Source organism: Acanthopagrus latus, chromosome 23 (assembly GCF_904848185.1).
Source record: "Acanthopagrus latus isolate v.2019 chromosome 23, fAcaLat1.1, whole genome shotgun sequence".
NCBI lineage: Eukaryota > Metazoa > Chordata > Actinopteri > Spariformes > Sparidae > Acanthopagrus > Acanthopagrus latus.
The window spans coordinates 9,045,373-9,065,240 of NC_051061.1; the positions used below are offsets into that span (position 1 = coordinate 9,045,373).

The window sequence follows — 19,868 nt, forward strand, 5'->3', positions numbered from 1 at the left end:
ATATATGCTGAATGGAAACAATTGGATTAACTGTTAAATCATTAAGGCCTGATCAGATTTATGCATAACACACAGGCACACACATCAGAGCAGGACAAGTAGCAACAGGGCTGTAAGAATCAATACAGGCCGGGTAATTAACCCATTACCAGTTGAGTGGCGGATTTTCAAGTTCTCATCTTGTCTGTAATCAAATTGCTGTTATGCACAGCGGAAAAGATAAAACTGTTTATCATAAAATCTCCTTGGCAAGTCTTTTCAAGTGCCTTCCTGGTTGAATATGAAAATCAATCAATATTATCAGTTTGTATACAGCCTGAACATACACTCTCTATAGAAACATACATACCGTATAATATCTGTTCAGATGTTCAAAGTGCAATATGTAAACGTTTCTGTTGGAAATATCCAAAAAGTAACTACCATTACTGACAGATGGTGATGTTGCAAACCATGTTTAGCATGCTAACCAGCTGGCCTTGACCTGTTCCAGTCCAGATATCCTGTACTAGCAGGTGTAAACACCTGCACTTCTGTGGTGCTCCAAGCTACCAGTCCGGACTGCTAGCTGAGCTAACTAGCTAACAACAGCTGCCAGTGCCAGCAGCTAGTGAGTACTTTCATATGCTGACCTCTATTTGTTTTGAGTATAAATTTGTTGGCCGCTTCTAACATACTGCACCTTTAAAACATAATAAATAGGAAAAATTCCATTGTTTTGATTTTAAAAGATGAACTTCACAGACACATGATGCATGTAAGGCCTTTATGTACCGGTAAAACATTCTTTGATAATTGATTGATTTTACTGATGCCTGAACATCAATTCTGGTCTTCTTCTTTAATTCAGAAGGCATTATCACTGTGTCTGGAATGGACAGCAATAGATGAATATGAATCATTCTACACACATACACAATGGGAACCAAGCACTGCTCAATATCCACAGATATAATAAGCCTTCCTGACACTAGCTGCCCCATTGAGAGACTTTTCAAGGCAGAACTGACCTGGTGTCGTCATCACAGGAAATGAGACGGTTTGCATTTCTGGCAGCAACAACCCGGGCAGTTCTTGCTGTGCCGTAGGCGAGACACCAGCGCTGCACTCAGTACACTTAATACCTGTCATCAAAAATCTGTCATCAACATCTACCCTCCATTCCTTATTCACTTGCTTTCATCTTTCATATCTTTTCATATCTTCTAATTTAGATTCTATTTTCCATAGAATATCAGATCAGTGTAACATGAATGTGAACAAAGGTATGTGGCTTATCATTTATTTGCATACTGGAGTAAAACAATACCATACCCAAATCATTTTAGAACATGTAAGGGCCTTGTTACCAATAAGTTACGCTTATTACATGGACCTTTATATAAAGCAGTATTAAAGTATGAAAATAAATAAACAACCTGGGTAAGAGGCATTAGGAGCCCAGAGGACGAGTAGTTTGACAGGCGAATGAAAGGCGGCTGCCTCCAGATAGTCAAGCCATAATGTCGGGGAGCGTTTGACAATTGATCTCTGCAAAGTGCAGCACAAAAACACTCCGGCACCAAAACTGTCTTGTAATTTCAGTGCAGGTTGCTCGCAAGGAGGCTCTGGTGACAGCGAGGAGTGGCTCTGGACAGAGAGAGAGGACACAGAGAGACAACCTCTCCTGTCAGCCGGGTCAAGAACGTTTAAGGGAAGTTAGGATGCCGGAGTGACCTGTCCTCCTCCTCTTGTTACATCATCCTTGCCGCCTTCTCTTTCCACGATCCTCCTTTTTTTCCCCACACATTCCCTCAACAGCACGAAGTGACTGACAGCAAATGATGCGTGTTCATGCTAATGATGGCTGCACCCTGGCTACATGAGCCAGATTTGACCAAACACACTGAAATCGCTGCAGACAGCTGCTTCATCTCATAAAGCTCCATCTCTACAGGGTTGTGAAGGGCGTCATTAACCTGGCGAGGATGGCACAGCTCACCTCCCTCTTTCAATCAAACTGTGATGCAGTTTGTGGAGATGTGATCTGGTTTGTCAGCATCTAGGAGCCAACACTTCCACATGCTAACAAAGGTAATTGAAAGTGCCATGTGGACTGATTCTCATTCTCCTAATTGGAATGAAAAGCAGTTGTTACTTGTGGAAAAGATAAACTGCGAACCATTTGTTGCTAAATTCATGGCAACTGGCATCATGTTTGTTTAGACTCACCTCACAAAGAAAATGTCCTAAACAAATTTATGTCTCGGTAGGTCCATAGGAATTTTGTTTTTCGAAGCCATGGATGGTTTGTAATTGTGCAGATTTGACCAAAACAGACCAAATATATAAAGATCTAAAGAAATCAGCTTTTCATAAGCTGCATTACCACCCACAGTACCCAGAACTTTTAATCCCAGGGTCTACTTTTAAAGTTCCCTCAGCCCTTTGCTATCTGCATTTCCAACACAGTATAAAGACCCACAAAGATTGGGCATATTTGTCATTTGGCAGCCGGCCAACTTGTTGTATGTCTTCTACTGAAACTGCACACTGATGCGTTGAAGCACAGTGAACCAAAAAACAACCTGGTTTTGCTGAACATACCAATCAGACATGTTCAGCACTGCAAGCCCCACCCTCAAAGTTCCTGTACTTTTAGGGGGAAACAGACATTATTGTGTCCGTATGTTCCCCCTGGTGAGTAAGGCCAGATATCACAAACACATTATACATACAGCCAGCAGTATGCTGAGTCATTAAAACAACAGCAGTCTTTTTATTAAGGATGTTGTGAAGTGTCTTTCTTATGCGGAGTGCCTGCCCTTGTGCAGAGCGAAGTTGCTGACAGCATTAGCATTTCACCGATCCTGCTTTGTTTTGCCATCCTCTGGCAGGATTTAACTTTTTATTAATGTTTGGATTACTGGGTCATAGCGCGCTGACTTGCTGGCTGCGCAGTAAGATACCGCATTACAATCGTGTTTATCCGAATCCAATCTTCTCATATTGTCGAATGCGTAAAGAACTGCACACGCGCCGCCACAGCCGAGCAGGGGAGCATAACCCACCCTCACGTCGGCTCTGTGAACACACAATTACACCCGAGATAAGACTCAGTTGTGTCCCATGCCATGATTACTGCTCAATGCGGAGATGATGCCTCTTAGCTGCATGTCTCCCGCACGTCAATACATCAGGAGCGGCATGTTATCCCGATATTACAGCAGTCGAGTGGATGATAAAGCTCAGTTTTGCTGCATCTGTTAGCACTGTGAATTATAAAGTGGACTACTTTAGCTGCAGGGGTAAAATGAAGAAGTTATGCATATTTCTCTATCTAGGCCACAGGAAAGATTGGGAGAGAGAGAGGGGCGGATGAAGGAGGGGTGGGAGGGGGTAATGTGATTGTCAAGACACGCAGAATTCCCACTTTGCTGTGGAAGCAGAGTGTGTGTGTGCGCGCGTGTGTGCAAGAGGGAGAGAGAGAGAGAGAGAGAGAAAGGAGGGAGGGAGAGAGGATGAAAGAAGAGAAAGAAAGTGGGAGATGAAGAACGTAAGCTACTGTATGAGAGCAGGGCAGACTTTAAAGCCCTCTCTGATATTCAGAGTCAAAACATCAATATTCAGCCACAGTATAAAGCTGAACTGCAGGCTTGATTCCAGTTCCCCCGTCCTCTCTGTTGGCGATACTGCAGAGCTGGGAGGAGGATTCCTTCCGCTCTATCCTTCTTTCATGTCCTCAGCTCTGTGGAATCCATAGATAACAGGCATACGTAGCACACACAAACACACGCCGAGACACACAAACGCACACCTGCTGCCGCGCGGTTAAAGCAAAGGCGGCAGCGCACTCTGAGTTTCAGTGTGTGACAGCGTTGGGAATGTTTTCAGGTTACACTGCAAGTTCAAAACACTCACTAAGAAGAGGAGAAGAAGAGGGAAAAGAAGAAGAAAAGGAAGAAGTAGCAAAGGAGGGGATGGAGGAGAGTTTGTTGCTATGCAACCAGACGGTGCTGTTTGAGAGCATAACCATCCACTCTGCAATGAGTTAATGCATGCCTGCGCACACACACACACACACACACACACACACACACACACACACACGCATGCATGCACCCACGCACATGCAGAAACTGTGGGAATCTGCACAGACAAGCACAAACACTCCCATGGCCGATTCCCACCAAGTGTTCAGACACATTAAAATCTCTGGTGATATGTGGAAGCTCGCGTCATGCCAGAATCTGTCCCCCCCCCCTTTCTAATCCATATGCAGGTTCTTGAGTTCAATGGCTGCTTCACTGATTGGATATCAGAGATCAGGTCCTTTCTGAAAGCAGTCAGAATAATTCCCCGTTCTTTAGCAAGACAGAATTTCCCTCCAGTGATAATAGCGCAGAAATGACCAAATGGATATTGAAAATTCAAGGGTGTCATTCTGCTCTCATGGTACCACCAGGATAAATCATACAAATGCATGAATAGCTCTTATTATTCGTTTCTGTATTAACCCTGTGTCCCATTGGGTTATCTACCAGGCATAGAAATACACTGCATTTGCATGTTTCAAATAGTCTCTCTGTCGGTGGGGAGATCATCTGAGCCTCCCTCACACATCAGATTACACACACACACACAAGCCCCCTGTGAGCTGTACACCAGCATAGTTAACTCTACTAGCCACTGTTTCTGCCTGTTACCCATCAGGAAAGTTATTCATTCATACGGTGTTATTAAGTGCTTTGACACAAGAGATAACACAATCTGGAATTAAGCGAAACCACAAAATAAAAAGCTTGTGTGGGTTGGAGACTATGTACACACAACTTCCTGTCCAACAAGTTTTCACATAAAGATTAATGTATTATCTGGCGTGACAATTCTCTATTAAGTGTTTCTGACTGTGTGATTTAGTGCAGGTTATACACAGGTAACCAGAGAGTGAATTTAAGTAGCATGAGGAAATGTTGTTTTGTCGATTCTGCCGGCTCCTGTGGAGAAAAGTGGTATGAACCCATGTTAAAGGCAACATCCATATTCTAACATTGAGTTCACAAAACCGTTATCACTACTTCTACCATGGTAAGAAACTAAATACAGTAAGTACCTTCATTTTAAGGAGAAAACAGAGGGTTTCAAGTATCAGTTCGATCATACCTGTTAGCTGAGTTATGATCACTTCATTTTAAACATTCTCAGGTAAAAATATATTTTAAAAACATAAGAATAATGAATGGTAGTAATTTAAAACAATATTATTGGTCTGGCAGGTAACATAGGCCCTTGAAATGGTGATGACTAAAGCTGGTGGTTGGCTTCTTACCACATTTTAAACACTTCAGTGGGTTCTAAATTGTCTAAAGTACAATTTCCATTCCCGATGATGATAAAAACTCTGTGGCTACAGAGCATGGAGAAAAAGTCTTACTGGCGGGAGTATCATTTAATGACTAAGGCATTAGGCTAACCATAAATGGAAGGAAGTAGCTATCATAGTAGTACATCAAAGCGTACATTAATTCTATTTTTTTGTTTATTCTCATGACTCATTAAGCTTTTATTTGATTATTTGTGCAGGCCGGAGTGAGTCATGCGGTGAAACTTTGAAAGTCAGACATCTTAAAGTCAAGGGGTTCTTTTCTGTCCATCTATATCTTCTCATAAGATAGATCTATCTTACCTATGTCTAGTTGTGCATAGATGGGAAATCATCTTTTGTAAGTAAACCCTGTGTGTAATCTATGGCCCTCTCAAATGCACAAAGTGTGTCGTGGGGGTATTTGTAGACAATGACAACGAAGGGACAGGAGATAAGTGAGTCATAATTTCCATCCAATCTCTTCTGTAATTTGCTGAGCAGCACTGTTTGAGGCCAGCTCTCATGCGGAGTGTCTTTTTCCAGTGAAGGATCTGGCAGGATTGCTTCACCAGCACTTGTTCTCACTGTGTGCATCTGGTGATTATGATAAGTTGTGATTTCTTTCCCCCCCTTCTTTGCCATCCCTGTTCTGTTCATTAAATGTGTCGCATGCCCCCCAATCCATCTCTATCCCTCCAGTCGTTGGCCTCTTCTTCCAACCCCATCCACCCTCATCCCCACCCTCCATCCCTACCCTCTAGTGTCGGTCTTCAAAGCAGCAGGCAGAAGTCTACAGCATCTCTGCAGCTCTTGAAATATAGATTTTATTGCCTGTGGGACCCTGACTGCTGCTCTGTACATTGCTAAGAGAAAAAAAAACACACACATACCGCTGTATGTGTTACTGTGCACATGGTCTCAATCACACGCACTCACACCGTGTTCTCACGATTTTACATTCGAACAGACACATCTTCTTTCCTCCATATGTCTTTTTGCAATAAAGTTTGTACTGCTGCAGTGGTTCTTTGTTATGAGCTGATCAGTGATGGATGGTCTCTTCAAACTGCGCAAATATCTTTCTCGCCTCCTCCTTACTTCTCTGTATGTGTTCCTGCACCATCACTACTGGTTATGACTCTAAATATAAACAAGACCAATAGCCTGCAGCCATGCTAGCGGCTCTGTGACGCTGTACTGTGGTAGAGCCGAGCTAAGTGCTAACGACAGCTTGCTAACAAGCTCACAATGACAACGCTAACATGCTCATGTCAACAGCTGTAATGTTTGCCATGTTTACTATCCAGTGTTTGATGACTAGAATGGCACTCATTAGAGCGCATACCTCTGCTGAGGGCCAACATAGAGCCAATATAGTATAATAGCATATCTAAATCCACTATATTTAGATTTTTTGATTTATTTGCATTAGATTATACTCATAGATATCAGCCAGACACACACCTGATTATTTTCATTCATTTGTCCTTGAGAAATTAGCAAAAATGTCGAAAAGTAAGTGAAAAAAATCCATTCCTTTATCTGGATCCATCCCAACATTAATACTTTTATGTTTAATTATAAAACACATACAAACTGCTGCACAATGCCAAAACTGCATTAACATAAAAGGAAAAAAAACAGAGAGGACACAGCATAGAAAAACACAAACCTAGTAAATAGGATCAAACGCTAGTATGTAAAAGTGTGATTTGGGCTAGGACTTGAACGAGTCCATAGTTGGGGCAGATCTGATCGACAGGGGCAGGCTCTTACACAGTTGGAGGGCCATTACTGCAAAAGCTCGGTCAACTCAACTGGATATGGTGTTAGGGCATAAGAGGTCAATTAAGGGCCTTAAAATCAAACAGTGCAACCTTAAAATCTAAGCGTTTTGAGCATAAAGTGTACTGGCAGCCAGAGTAGAGTGACTGGGTCACTGAATGAGAGGAATTGTTTCATTCTGGCGACGGGCCAAAGCTGAAAGAAATCGGTCTTCACTGCTGCTTTTACCTGACAGCCAAATTAAAAGGCAGAACCAAAGATCTCAACAAGATTTTCAGCATGACGCTTAAGATGGGAGCAAAGCTGGCATAAGTTGTTGATTATTGATGAAATGGAATCTGACTTAAAGGAATGAGTAACAACCAGAATAATCGGGTCTATTCTGGGCCGAGACCCAACTTCCCTCTGAGTTTCATCGAAAATTAGTTTTCAGTGTAGTTTTTTCTGTAATCCTGTTGACAAACCAACAAACAGACACAGCTGAAAACACAACCTCCTTGTTGGAGGTAATCATCTCTGCACATGAATCTGTTGGTCATTAACGATTAGACAAAATACTACCTTAAACCTGAGATATTATATGAGATACTTCAGTCTGGGCCAGAGTGGTAAACAGACAGCAGACCCACAGTGAGCAAGTTCTATCAGTTTACAATCCTTTCCTGCCATTTACAGACATCGATGATGGCAAAGAAATCCAAATAAGCCAAAGTCAATATGTCTCGGCTTGTCAACAAAAACACAAAACTGACCTTTTGACTAATTAATGGAGGACACTGTATTGTTCCAGCCAACAAGAATAAATCAATGCGCAAATTCAAGCAAAGTGAAAGACAGCAGCTGGAGCAAGATTGAAGCAATATGTTATTATGCAGTGGGAATAGTCATTTTTCTACTAATTTGCCAAAAAGGATTTGACTTTTTTTTTTTTTAATAGTAATTATTTCAAATCACATGAGGGTAAAAAAAACTGAAAATCAGACATAATCACTGCACATATGACACCATGTCCTGTTTTTTTCTGGGCTGTGTGTGTTTTTTACTTTTTACTCTCTTTCTACATATGTTTGTCTCTCCCCACAACCCCCCTTCCACCCCGTTCCACTTCCTCAGAACCCATCTGACCGGAGTTACAGTCAATATGAGCTGGCAAACGAAAATATCTCGAGCACTTCACAGTCCATCGGTTTATAATGGACCAGATAATCTTACCACGGAGAAGCTTTTTGGGAAAATGGGCCAGTGTAACTCCATTGTAACTGCACTGTATTGGAAACAACTCTCGTGGGAGGGCCCTTCATCGCTCTGTCTCTCTCGTTTTCAGCCCCTTTCCCTCATGTCTTCCTCGTCCACTGGTATGTTTGAGCTGTTTCGCTCATTTCCCATCATCCCCTCTTTCATTATTGATCAGTTCAAAAAACCTCTCAAATCCCTGAGAGTTGCCCTGCCCAAGCTGCGTGCTGAGCTGAGTGTGTGTATGTATGTGTGTGTATGTTCACTTCAGCCAAGTGGGACTTTGGGACCCACTCTACTACATTGGCATTAGCGGTTGCCGGGTGTGTTCATAACTATGGCGACCCTGTTTGTCTGGGCGGCGGCCATTATGTTGTCACAGAAGCACTCAGGCTAATGGAGGAGCCATATAAAGGATGATGCTCCATCTCTCCATCCTCAGTCTCTTCTTCGCACACACATATGCATACATTACTAATGGGCTACCATAATAAATGTATTCCTCTTTTCTCAGCCGCCAGTCCTTAATCGATGACACTTCTACCTGGCCTGCCTTGTTTCATTCGTTTGGTTGAGGTGCACTAAGACAAAAAAAAATGCACAGACAGCTCAGTTTACCTGAGTCATTTCATAAGTATCAGCATCTGAAACATCCGTCACCAGGGCTGGGTGGTTACAGTAGTCGATGACTTAAAGACTTCAGCAATGGAAGATGGCATCGTCCACCGGCCCAACAATATCCGCCACCACACAAATTTTCAATGTTGGATAAGAGAGGAGGTGCGTCGAACAATTTCTGTAACAGAATTGAAATGTATCTTGTCCTTTCCTCACACGACTACATCCGTCATGTGTACAAAAAAAATGCAACTCAATATTGTATTCTCACAATATTCTTTCCCCGAATGATTCTGTTCGAAACAGCTTCGAAAGGCTGTACACTTTGAGAATCAGGTCTTCTACTCAGACTCAAGCAATACGCTGTCTTTGGCCCACCAAAGTCTCCTAAATTACCCAACAAGCTCTTTCTCCAGATCTGTCACTGAGAAAAAAGCTTGCCGAACCCCTAACTGTGAAACTGTTGTCGCACTTAACTGCTAACTGATGAGTGTTTGAATATGTGCAATCCAGCCGCTCCCCCCAGGCTGTTACTGTAAATAAGATTTGGTGCTTAAACAGTTTGCCTGGTTAAATGAAGGTTAAAAATCCAGCATGAGCTTCAAAGTCCCAGAGCAGAGCACAGGCGGGGAGGTGGAGAAATTACACAGGGAAAGCACTCTAGGCTTCATCATTTCCCATTAAATTTCAATTATGTTTGTATCAGGTGACTGAGGAAGCACCTGAAGTCATTTGAAACCACTCTTGTATTAGTTTAGCAGTGTATTTTAAATGGGACCACAACGAGATACAACTGTACCCCGGCACTATAAAATATTCTTCTAGTAATTGAACTATGCTGAGCAATAATGCAATCTGATGATTTCACTGAGATGGCACCTGACCTACTGCACACCAGGTCTAACAGCTGGGAGCACCCAGCTGAAGGGATGGACTTTCTCAGACTGTCCAGGTAATGGGAAGGTGAAAGATGGTCAATTCAGCCTTTTATCCAACAGTCCACTTTATCAACCTGCCTGTGTTTAGGGTCAGCAGGGGGCTAGGAGCCAACCGCTAAAGCTTTCTTATTGCTCAGGCTCACAGCTTTCTTACTTTTAAACTAGGTTTCATGTCGGTGTGCGCTGGGCTTAAACACTGAGGGCTCCTCGATGGCACTGCTGTGACTTAAACTGTCATTTCAATGGTAATTTTGGAGATCAGTCATTTTGTTTAGTCTGGCAATTTTCCTAGACGCCTTCATATCATTCTCAGTGTGCTTATCAGCTCCTTAGTGAGAGTATTGTTTCTCCGACTCGATCCAGTATAGATTGCACATTGTTGTCGTGAGCTCCTACACAGTTTAGCCTTAACACATCACAACACACGTCTTTTGGAAAAAATGACATTGAACCTCATTATCATTGTGGAGGTATGTAATTGTAATTTAAAGAGTAACATAACACCAAGATGAACAAAGGCCATCTGGGCAATATTGCTGTAACATTCAGATATTTTTGGCTATGTTGGCAAACAGTCTCCTCAAAATGAATTCTTAATTTTTCTTCTTAGGTCAGTGGGACTAAATCATATCATCAACGTCATATGACATCAACTCGACAACTTGTGTACCAAACCTTTCTCAGACATTTTCTCCGAGTTGTTGGTCGGATTTGAGGGGGTGTTTCTGTGAATTTTCTTAGTTGGAATTTGTCTTTTTGATTATTCCGACACCACGTGAACGCACCATTAGTCCATGTGCGTTCCTTCACTTGTTTGTCAGTTTTGGTCCCTGTGTTTTCTGTGGTTTATATTTGAGTTAAGTTTTGCTCTTGGTTTCGTGCTTTATTGCATCTTTACTGTCGTTGTTTGTTTTGTTTTTTTATTCAGCCTGTTGTTAATGCTCACGTTTTGTTATTTCAGTCTGCCTGCCTGGAGGGTTGTATTTGGGATCTTTTTTGTCAAACATAACATAAATATCATATATCAATACATTGTCTGTCTCTTTCCTAAATTGTCCTTTATTACCCCTGTACCCACACCCAACACTGGTGTCACAGTGCACTTAAGTACACTTTTACATCACTGTGGATGTTAAGCCAGTGAAGGCCATGAAAGCAGTATTTTCAGCTGGTGTTGAACGGCTCCTCAATTACTTTCAGGTTAATGTTTTCAATGAAACATATTCCTCATGTTGACCACTCTACCAGGTGTATAACTGTTCAATCAGCAATTCAGCTGTGTTTCATTAATTGCCAGGTGTTGGAGCAGATGTAGGAGATTAGCAGGTGGAAATATTCAAGTAGATCACAGCACCTCTCTCGCTGTCCTCTTCTCCCTCCTATTGGCAAATAATGAGCCGAAATGACAGTAGCAAAGCTGGCTGCTGTACCTTTCTGCATGCGTGCACCTTTATATACTTAATCTGGTCCTCCAAGGACTCTTAAGTTATGTAAAAATATAATGTGGTTGTTGTGGGAATTCAGCTGATTCTTTCATATAGAGCAGCTTCTACTGGGCACAAAAGAACCAGGAAAAAGCTTAATTCCTAGATCCACCAGGATTAAGGAGAATAGCACAGCTAATTCGACACAAGATGTACAAAATTAACAAGCAGCAGTGCTGGTTAAAGAGAGATTTAAGTGTACATTGAATAAATGTGATACATACAAAATCTTCACCGATCCAACAAGGTGAAATACATAAAAAGATCGACCTGGGCAGTAGGGCTGGGAATCAATCCAGATTTCCTGGATCGATTCGATTTCGATTCATTAGGTCCCGATCCGATTCGATCCACGATTCGATTCGATATCGATTCATTGCATTAATATTGCTGGATTAAATAAAAACTCACCCTATTAAAAGACAGCCCCATGTGTGTTTGTGCTTGTATCTGTGTATGTGTAAGAAGGACACACAGAGAGTCAAGAGTTCAAATTTGAAAGTAAGGTTATTTATTTTGAAATGAAAACATATCCAGGTTTTATTTGAAGTCTAAATAAAAACTGACATTTGGTGGCCCTCTTTTAGTCAAATAACATACCCAGGGCTGGGTTTCTGACCTCAAAGAAAAAAAAAAGCTCATCAGTCAAGGAATTGTGCTTGACTGATAAGTCAGAGAGTGTATCTAACCATAACAGTGGGTGGCCATCTCTTGGTCGAATAACATACCCATAGCAGGATTAAATCAATGAACAGAAAAACTGATCTGCCTCAGAGTGTAACATGACAGTTGGTGGCACTCTTGGTTGAATAACCTCCTGGCAGGAGTAAAACAAGACCAGAACAAACCAACAATGACTATAAAAAAAACAAAAAAAAAGCAGTAGGTCCACAACCACTGCAAGTAAGAAATTATGTTTCACAGGTAAAAGTTCTAGTCTTCAGGAATTTTGAAATTTTTCTGGAGAAAAAGAAGCTGGGCTACATGCTGTGGAGTGAGGCAGCTCCTTTGAGCACTAACAATGTCACCAGCGGTTGAGAAAACTCTCTCTGATGGGACACTGGTCCCGGGTATACAAAGATACCTTTTTGCTAGGCCTGCCAGAAGAGGAAACTCCTCTGCATGCACCTGCCACCATGTCAGTGGATTTTGAGAGAGATGAATAGAGGGTACTTTCCTGTAGATGGTGACCTCTTCCTCAGCCCTTTCAGAGTTTTCCTTTGTGGTGGAGTCTTTGGTGTGTAGGATGACCCCAGTAAAGCCATAAGAGCAGATGACTCTTTTTGCCTCTTTGGTTGAGTTGGTACAGGCATCGCCGCATCAGTTGCGGAGGTGTCTTCTTGCTCTGGTGTAGTTTCCTGATGCAAAAAAATATTATAAAACAAAACAGAAATTAATCGGAATTATGCATTATCTTGCCCAATAAAACAAACATTCCTTCTAAATATTAAAAATGTACACACAACAGAATCTGCAAACTTACATCATTTGATTGCTTCAGATGAGCGGCTTCAGAGGTCAGTTTCAGGAAGACAGCATCACGTGCCTCATCAGACAGAAAGGGCAGGATTGCGGATCCAGTGATGATGCTACACACAAGGCATCCATCAGAGCTTCATATCTATACAGAGGGACAAATATCACTTTAGATAGATAGATAGATAGATAGATAGATAGATAGATAGATAGATAGATAGATAGATAGATAGATAGATAGATAGATAGATAGATAGATAGAACATACATGCATGCATTGTATATACTATCATGTTATGCCTACAGTAAATGCATACAGATGAAACAGGCATGCAAACAAACACTGCTCAGTTCTTAAGAAATTGAAATGTTAAATGAACATACCTTGAACTCAAGTTGTCATGAACAGCTGTTCTGAGCTCCTTGATCACAGAAGAGTCTTCAGCATCCAATGCCATCTGTCTCAGAAGTTGGAACTGCAGTGGTGCAACCATGGGCATAGTTGGAGATGCTTCCTCAGAGATGGCAAGTGTGGCAGTCTTCATTGGGCTGAGGCATTTCACCATGTCCTCTGCGGTGGTGATGTCTGTCTCCGTTAAGGTGCAGATGCCGCTTTCCCTCCTGCGGACTTCGGGTGAAAGCAGCGCTGCCGAGATGGCAGGCTGCTGCTCAAGGAAGCGTTCGATCATATCCAGGGAGCTGTTCCATCTGGTCGTGACGTCCACCACGAGCTTGTGTTGAGGCAACTGAAGAAGTTGTTGCTTCTCCTTTAGTGCGTGGCTTGCAGTGGGGCTTCGGTGAAAAAATGACACAATTCGCCTTACTCGCCCCAGCAGACGCGCGGCAGCGGGAGTTTTTAGACCTGCTTGCGATGCCAAGTTGATGAGATGCGCAAAACACCCCATATGAAAATGCCCCGTTAATTGCACTGCTCTCACGATGTTCGCTGCATTATCTGTAACAATTGCGGGGTCTTTGTCAGATATGTCCCATTTCTGTATGGCTTCAGTGAGCAGGTCAGCGAGGTTACTTGCAGTGTGGCTCGTTTCCACTGCTCTGGTCTGTAGAACACTAGAAGCTAGCCTCCATTGTTCGTCAATGTAATGGCACGTAATCGTCAGATATGATATTGTATTTCTAGATGTCCAGCAGTCGCATGTCAACGCTACTCTCTCAGCACAGTGCAGCAAGTTGGCAACGGCATCTTTTGACTTGGCATACATATCTGGAATGACTCTCTCGCTTAGGTGTTTTCGGCTGGGCAAGACGTAGCGTGGCTCTAACCTTTTTACTAGTAGCCGAAACCCATCGTTTTAGACTACGCTGTAGGGGCAGAGGTCTTTACAAATAAAGATTCCGACTCCCTCTGTAAGGCTCAAAGCACGCTTAGACTGTGAGGGGAATTTAACACCAAAAGCAGCGTCAAGTGCAGTCTGTTTCGTGTCAGATAATTTAGCACTAGCTAACTCGGGGTGATGCCTGGATATATGGTTCCTAAGGTTGGTGGTATTGCCCAGATATTTTATTTCTAGTTGGCACAACTTGCACACTGCGTTTGTTTTGTCCAGCTCATCTCTGTCCCCATACCGTTTGAAGCCGAAGTGTTTCCACACATCCGACTTCATTCCCCGCGGTGTTCTTATATCTGCAGCTTCGTCCATCTTGATATTTCCTTAAGTTTCGTTTTGCCGGGAAGCGCTTCTTATAGTGCTCCTTGCGCGTTGGAGAAAATAGTCCCTTTCGCGTTCAAGAAAATAGTGCAGACACTTATTTAAAAAAATCGATCCACATGTTTTTGGATCGATGACGCGTTTTTTCCCTGTGAATCGATATCGAATCGTGGATCGATTTTTTGAACACAGGCTTACTGGGCAGCGTCGTGACTTATTACTCCACGGCCGGGGGAGGTGAGCAGGTGACCAGGCTGACCTTAAAGATTTACTCCATTGATGAATATCTAAATAACTCCCCCTCTGAGTTCTTCAGTCACTCCCCCCTTCTTCTCCTCTATCAGCTGCTTGATTATCTCATCTCCTCCTTCACTCCTTCATGGTTCTTTAAAAACACCAATAGCTTCCTCATTTCTTTGCCCCCCATACCACCTTGTTCCCTCCCCCTTCCCTTGCTCTCTTCTCCTCAGTGAAGGACAGTAGAGGTTACAGAGCGGTGTGGTAGCCCGCAGGCAAAACAGGCTCTCAGAGAAGTGGAAGATGAGGATGATGCTGCCTGGAAATGTAGGTTCCTTTCTCACCAGCCGGCCGTGTTGTCACTGAGCCCTTAATGGATTTTTACTGTCAACTAAAACGCATATCGAGTTTTTTGTGGCGAGGCAGAGCGGCCGTGTGGTTTGACAGGATTTATCTACTCACAAAGCAATCATGACAGTAGATGGGTTTCCTGTTTACAAACATTCATTGCCACAATGTCATGATAGCTTATTGATGGACTTTTTTCCACCCGCCACAGTCTGACAAACATCTGCTGGCCCTGACGAGCTAACATGATACATATTCCAGGGAGAAACGGCAGCGAGTAGCCCTGCAGGTAGTGAGAATAAACGCCTGTAGAACCATGACAAGTCAGTTTTTACACTTCAAGATCCAATTTGTACGAATTTTACTTGAAAAAAATCCCTAAATTAACTGAGCTAGTCAACAGCATGTGTTGAATTAACAATTTTGATGTTATAACATCTACGTGTTGTCAGCACGCTAACCAGGCCCATCACAGTCAAAAGCTCTTGAGCTGATGGTGTAAAGCCCAACACTCTCCTTCTGCTCCAAGCTCTAATTCGGAACACTAGCTGCATGGCTCGCTAAGCTAACAAGCCAATGGCAGCTACAGTTAGCAGCAGTTAGTGGTTACTCTTGTGATATGCTAGCCCCTATTAGTTTGAAGTATCAATTGAACACGTGGCTAATTCTTACAAATTGCACCTTTAATTTTCTATGGAAGAAGCAAACAAGATTTAACATGTTAACTGATGCAATTTAGAAGTGCTAGCAGGTACATTTTGTTACTTCAGGCCAGAGCCAGGCTAACTGTTTCCCCTGTTTTCAGCCTTTATGCTAGCTTAAGCAAACATCAATCTTCTCATCAAACTCTCACTAAGAAAGCAGAAAAGGTATTTCCCAAGATGTTGAATTGATTCCTTTGAGGTTTAAATTATTGAATGGAGTCTCTTCCTTACTGTAAACTCTGATTCTGAAGTTCACGACAGTCAAAATAAGCCTCATCTGGACACATGGGCTCCTGGGAGCCAGGGAGGACTCTGGGACCGCAGCAGAGAGACATTTTAAGAGGTGGGTCGGTGGCAGCATGGGGAAGGAGGAGAGGAGCAGTTTAAAAATATGATGCCGAATTTTGGTGCCTCTCCCAGAGGGACTCAAAGATTCAAACTGGGCCAAAGAGGGACCACACATACTCTCCTACATGCATGCACCACACAAACACATACAAATACCAAACTGTAGAATGCAGTCCCAGTTAGGCAGACAAGACGACAGCGTAGACAAGAAACTTCTGCAGAGAGTTTAGCCAGAAACAGACAGACAGAGAGCGACAGAATGGCTCGACTAAGGAGGAGACAGCCAGAGGAGCAGCTCATTAAAGTGAATGTGAACAGACAGGCCGGGAGTATTTTTGTTAGACAGGCTGAATGTATCGACTGTCACAGGTGTCATTACACAGGTAGTTACCTTCCTAATGCAACTGAGAATGGCTGGTGTGGAAATAATGGGCAGCTTTAATAAAAGGAGTGGTGCAGTGTTGCTCGTCAGGGAGGTAGTTTCGATAGGTTAAGACTCTCGGACTTTGGTATGTTGTTACCTGTAGCAAAGTTATGCTCAGAAAATATTTATCGTAATTCTTTCACCTCACATCCATCTCCTTTCTTATTTTGTACTCGTTTGTGTTCATACCCCATCGCTGTGTAAAATATCCTCACGCAGACAGATCTGGAAAAATGGACCTTACAGAGAACATCAGCATGCACCTGCGCTCACAACACTTTTCTCTACAGCTGGAGGAACATTAATAACCTGAATAGAGTCAGCAGCACAATCAAATGTCAATAGTCGGCCATTGTGTTTGTTGTCCTCCTATTTGCACATGGCTATTGGGCTGAAAATGTAATTCACATGCACGAAACAGGGCCGTGTTGTTACAGTTTTGGCAGGAAGAAAAAGACAGGGGGGGAAATGAAAATCAAAACATGACATATCAGGACAGCACTTCAAAATAAAACACCTCTAACCTTGACAAATAGAAATGAAAGGCATTGGCTTGTAACCCATCAGCTATATATAACTTTGGAGAAATGTGGTTTACAACTCTATTCTTGTGTCTAAGTCTTGACCCAGATTTCCATCATCTGGATTTCCACTGGCTGCATCGGAAGCCCCAAAAACATTTGCCGCTGATCCCATGGCTTAATTGTCATCATATGACAGCCGCTTGGCTCAGAGATTGTTCGACTAAGACGTGTCAAAAACACTTCAACAAACAAGCTAACAGCTGAGGAAGGAGGGGGAGGTCCTGAGAGGAGGTCTAATCAGGCTAGATAATGAAAACACCTGTGTGGGAGGTCAATGAGTGTGCAGGGTCTTTTACAATTATTGAAACTGTTGTCAATTCATTTTCTAACCGAAGAATGGTTTCGAGAGGTGCACATCTCGTACTTCATCTGTCCTTACTTTTTCTTCTTGTGTCCTGAATATCACTGTTACATCTTTTTTGTGATGATACAAAAGTAAAGTGTCAGAGGCCTCCTCTTAGGGGCAAAATCAGTGGACCAGCAGTCGCGGACCATTAGTCACAAACGTTCCGAGACATTAACCTCCAACGCCACTGCTGCATGTGCGCCCCGTTAGAAAATTAGATAAATTGTGACTCACCGAATTATGTTCTGCCATACATAATATTTTGTGACAGTCTGTGAGCGATCTGTATGCTGAGCACATATATGCGTGTTGAGGCTAAAACAGGAGAGTCATCTCTCACAGTGTACCTCTCTTTGTTTTTCCACCCCTGTTCTAGATGATTCACACTCACCCGGCACATACCTGTGAAGGGCACTTCAGCGAGACGCTTTCTCCGAGATGCTGCAGCCTCGGGCGTGAGATCATCGTTTGCTGTGTGACACATAAAAAAATTTCCATAACACATACATATAAAAAAGTACAGTGACACTTTCAATCACGTATGTACCTGGGACAGGAACTAGGTGGCCATTAAAGTGTGTATTCTTGCCTCTTATAGCTGTTTCCAGGCAAATCTGGAGTAAAAAATACATCTAAGGTGTAAAGTGCACTGGGATTGTGGGCTTATGTTTTGGAAATTCACCTAATTATGCAGGAATGCATTGTTTGGATCAGTTTTCAGCTTGAAAAATTCCAGGGAAAATAAGATCCCATGTGACCAGATGACCCCTTTGGACTGGCCACCACACAGCAACTTAAAATGGGCCGCCAGTCGTTAGGCTGTCGGACTCTAAATCAGGCATCTGGCAGGGAGACGGAGCACTGGAGGGATGGAGGAGGAACAAAAGGGGGTCAGTGGAAAGGTAGAGGAGGAGAAAGAGGGACAGGTAGCCAGTGAGAGGAAGAGAAGATGGATGGACAGAGGGGTAGAAGAAGAAGAAGATGACGGAAAGAGTCAGTTGTGAGGAGGAGGAGGAGGAGGAGGAGGAGGAGGGGAGACAGAGGGATAGGGAGATGATCGGGGATGAAATCAGGACAGAGAGATTGCAGGAAGTGGGAAAACAAAAAAAAGGGACACAAAATTGGCCAGTGGAGAGGAGGACGGAGGGCAAGAGAAGAGAGGAGGGATGGGGTGAGGGAGGCAAAAGTGATAAAGTGGTGTGCAGCCAGACAAGGGAGGGATTGAACGAAGAAATCAACATATGGGAGTTTTGATTGCATAATAGAGCAATCACATGGGTATTTATTGAGGAGCTTTATTGTTAATGTTTCTGGGAGGCTGATGTCTGATCGCTGACTGTGTAGCAGTGGTTTGTTTAAAAATGCAGAGATAATGCTTTCCTGGAAGGAGAAACAGGGTGACTGGGGTGGCTGGGGTGATGGAGGTTAAGCTGGGAGACACAGGGCAAAGCTGGCACAAGCCTCGAGGAGGGTAAATGAGCAGAGTGGCAGTAAAATACGATGGGGGATAGAGGGAGAAGCGCTGTTTGGGCAGTAATGAAAGGTCAGAGACTTGGGGGGTGCCCGCTGCTGTCTGACAGCAGGACACACAGCAACCTATTAGACAGACACACAGACAGAGAGGGAAGTAAGTGTAGTCGGCAGATGGAGAGACAGACAAACAGAGGGGTAAATTATTGGTGTGTGTGACAGAGCTGCCAGATACTGCTGATTTTCTAATTATCTAAACAAAGGCAGCAATTGGATACGTAGCCCAATAATTACCCTAAAGTATACGTTATTTTCAGGCCAAAGTCCTTAATAATACACAATGCTCTCGCTCTAGCAATATGGTGCGTCACACATAGCCTACTGTATGTAGTGTTTGTTACAGCGCAGCCAGTCCTCCACACATGCGTAACTGTTGTCATTGTGGTGTTAAAGCAAATCCTCGGCTCTGTTTGCAAAGAGACAGCAGCTCAGTCAGAGTGGAATTTAGGAAAAACTGAGACAGTGAACGTTATATTTTTTTCTGTAAATCTTGTGTTGCGCGATCCGTGCCAAAGCCCTCTCTCTCTGCGATGCCAGATTTGGGCTCAACCTTGCTGAGAACATGGTGGGGTAATAAAGTCTGTTTGTTTAAAAAAACCCAGAAATTGATATTATAACATGAATCAGGTTTTCTTTATGACAGAAGATGAGCGATTTCACTTGATTAACCTGTTTGTTGATGTCAGGGCTGCAACTAATGATTATCTCTCATTCATCTGTGGATTCTTTTCTCGATTCTACTATGTGTCTTGTAAAAAGTGCTGGCATGTTGGTCAGTGTTTCTCAAGGCCCAAGATTG

General features: G+C 43.0%; 1 long non-coding RNA gene across 2 annotated transcripts; it reads left to right on the forward strand.

Moving 5' to 3' along the window:
* The first annotated feature begins 748 nt into the window (after positions 1–748).
* On the forward strand, positions 749–18,074 carry LOC119014177. 2 transcript variants are annotated; one of them, XR_005072892.1, is made up of 2 exons: positions 749–2,073; positions 17,916–18,074. It is a non-coding gene; the product is annotated as an uncharacterized LOC119014177 (long non-coding RNA). The 2 variants fall into 2 exon arrangements; XR_005072893.1 differs by lacking the exon at positions 17,916–18,074 and adding an exon at positions 2,253–2,765.
* Positions 18,075–19,868: the final 1,794 nt, after the last annotated feature.